Consider the following 3,307-nt stretch of genomic DNA (forward strand, 5'->3'; position numbering starts at 1 on the left):
CCATCCTGCAAGGATCTCCAGCTCACCAGTCAAAGGTTACTTACATCTTCCACTCAAAGTCATCTAATATCTTCCAACTCCCTGAACCCTTTGGAATATCTGCTATAGAGAACTAAAGCCCCTAATTCATCTTTATATGAAATAGTAAGATAATGGAAAGCATTCAGATATGAGGCGTATTCATTCCCGTATTACGTGAAAGACTATTTCAAGGCACTAGGGGTACCAAATGAACAAGACAGCTATGGTACCTGCCTTTACAGAGCTTATACCCAGGTTCAACACTTGGTCTGTATTTACCATATTCAGTTATCTGAACTTTGTAAAACTTGGTTCTTTCATTTAAAATGATTATTATTTATACCTTCTAAGTAGTGGCAAATACTGTTTTAAATGGTAATACCGAACCACCTACTACATAGTGGACATTCAATATTATCAATTTTAATTTTTATCATCACTGCTATGGGAAAAAAAGATTATGTGGCAAGTATTAATTCTTTAGATTACGTATCACTGCTGAAAGTTCTTTCAATCCACTCCCTACTGTCAGTGGATTCATACATATTACCAGAGAATTCCATAAGCATTGGAGAGAATGCTAATGAGAAAGTTTAAACCAATTCTACAGTTCTGGACCCTCTCCTGCCAGCCTTGGTTGGGTTACTGTTTCTAGAATGTGCTTTCATTATTAGCATTGATCTTTCTTGAATCGCTCCTTGGTTATAATGGTTCTTTCAGCATAAATGCCACTGTGTCTTCTCTAAGACTGCCATGTTTCCTCTTCTAAGGCATCAATGCTTAGCACCTACAATTGTTAAAGAAAATCCCGTTAATCATAGGTCATTTCAAAGAGAGCTTATGTGACCAAAACCAGGAGCTCTTAACGCTGTGACCTAAGATTGAAGTTCTCCATAGGATGTAATAGACACTGAATAGTGCTATGTTTTCTTGTGGAGATATATAAAAAAGAAAAAAGAAAATAGAAAAAGAAAATCCCTTTAATCGAGTTGTCAACTGCAGATTCTCCACTTCCACCTCTTCACCATTGATATAAATAGAAGTATGGACATCGAAGATCAGAGCAGAAATAAATGAAATACAGACTAACAAGACAAGAGAAAAGATGATAAAAATTAAGTGCTATTTTTTTAGAAAACATAAACAAGTAGACTTACCAAGAAACAGAGAAAGAGAACACTAGTAAAATTAGAAATGAAAGAGGAAACATTATAACTGATAGCACACAAAGAATCATGAAAGACAATTACAATTACACACCAAAAAACTGGACAACCTAGAAGAAATGCATATAATTCTAGAAACATACATCTACTAGGACTGAGTCATGAAGAAGTACCAAATCTGAATAGATCGATAATAAGAAAGGAGATTGGGTCAGTAATCAAAAACCTTCCAATAAACAGGAGTCCAGATCAAATGGTTTCACTGGTGAATGCTACCAAACATTTAAGGAAGAATTAATATCAATCCTTCTCAAACTCTTCCAAAAAAATCAGAGAAGAGAGAAAACTTCCAAATTCATTTTATGTGGCCAGTATTCCCTAGATACCAACACCAAACAAGGACACTATAAGAAAAAAAAATTTACAGACCAATATGATTAATGCACATAGATGTAAAAATCCTTGACAATATATTAGCAAATTGAATACAACAATACATTAAAAAGATCATATACTATGATCGAATGAGATTTATTCCAAGGATGCAAGTGTAGTTCAACATCCATAAATTAATCAATGTGCTACACCACGTTAACAAAATGAAGGACAAAAATTGTATAATCGATCATCTTGGTAGACACAGAGAAAGCATTTGACAAAATCCAACATGCGTTCATGATAAAAAATCTCTCAACAAAGTGGGTTAGGAGAGAACGTACCTCAATATAATAAAGACCATATATGACATACCCATAGCTAGCATTATATTCAATGGTTAAAAACTGAAAGCTCTTCCTCTAAGATCAGAAATAAGACAACATAGTACTGGGAATACTATGGCAAGAAAAAGAGATTAAAAGCATCCAAATTGGAAAGAAAAGAGTAAAACTGCCTCTATTTGCAAATGACATATTATTTATTTTTTTAAAAACCCTACCAATTCCACCAAAACCCTGTGAGAACGAGTCAACATATTCTGTCAAGTTGCATGATGCTAAATCAACATACAGAAATTGGTTGTATTTCTATAGACCAACAATAAAATATCTAAAAAAGTAAATAAAACAATCCCATTAACAATATCATAAGAAACAGAATAAATACCTAAGAGTCAATTTAACCAAGGAGGTGAAAGATCTGTACACTGAAATCTATAAGACAAATTGAAAAAGAAAGATAAATGGAAAGATATTCCACGTCCACAGATTATAAAAATTAATGTTGTTAAAATGTCCATACCCAAAGCAACCTACAAATTCATGCAATCCCTATTAAAATTCTAATGGCATTTAAATAGAAATAAAGAAAAAAAATCTAAAATTTGTATGGGACCACAAAAGTCTCCAGATAGGAAAAGCAATCTTGAGAAAGAAAAGCAAAGCTGGAGGAACTACACTTTGTGATCATATTATATACAGCTATAATAATGAAAACGGTATATTGGCATAAAAACAGGCACATAGATCAATGGAACAGAGTAGCAAGCCCAGGAATAAACCCATGCACAATATATACTTTACAATTTTATGATTTTATTTGTCAATTATACCTCTATAAAGCTGAAATATAAATAAATACATACATATATAAAATTTGTACCCTTCAGAGAAAATAGTTGTTTTTGGAATATCTTCTAATTTTCTTTCCACAAAAAAATTCTCAGAAAATTCCAGAAAGTAAAAATTGACCCCCAATGCAAAAACAAACCTAGAAATTTGTCATATTTTTAAAAAACAAAACACACCTGAAAACTGAAACCTATCTAAACATGTTCACTGAGTTGAAGGTAAAAAAATCAACGGCGATTATTCTGTAGAAAAACTAACATTGACAACAATATTTATTAAAGTTCTTTGGATGCTATCGAAGTCGTATTGAAAGGAAAAGTCCATTTTAAATGCTCTTGCAATTAAACAAGAGAGAATAAAAATCAGTGAAGCATTCAACCCAAGTAAAAAAGGACAATTTTAAAGATAATAAGCAAATCAGAAGGAAACATTAATAAATATTTTTAAATTAATGAATTAGAAAACAAAATAAGATTAATAAATCCAAGAGATTCTTGTTTTAAAAGACTAAGGAAACAGACAAATATCTGGCCATTAAGAATCACCTGAAGA

General features: G+C 32.0%; 1 non-coding gene across 1 annotated transcript; it reads left to right on the forward strand.

Annotated features, from left to right (window-relative positions):
* The first annotated feature begins 840 nt into the window (after positions 1-840).
* LOC112309422 (small nucleolar RNA SNORA25) lies at positions 841-967 on the forward strand. Its single transcript, XR_002975234.1, has one exon. It is a non-coding gene; the product is annotated as a small nucleolar RNA SNORA25 (small nucleolar RNA).
* Positions 968-3,307: the final 2,340 nt, after the last annotated feature.

This window comes from Desmodus rotundus, chromosome 3 (genome assembly GCF_022682495.2).
Source record: "Desmodus rotundus isolate HL8 chromosome 3, HLdesRot8A.1, whole genome shotgun sequence".
Lineage (NCBI taxonomy): Eukaryota > Metazoa > Chordata > Mammalia > Chiroptera > Phyllostomidae > Desmodus > Desmodus rotundus.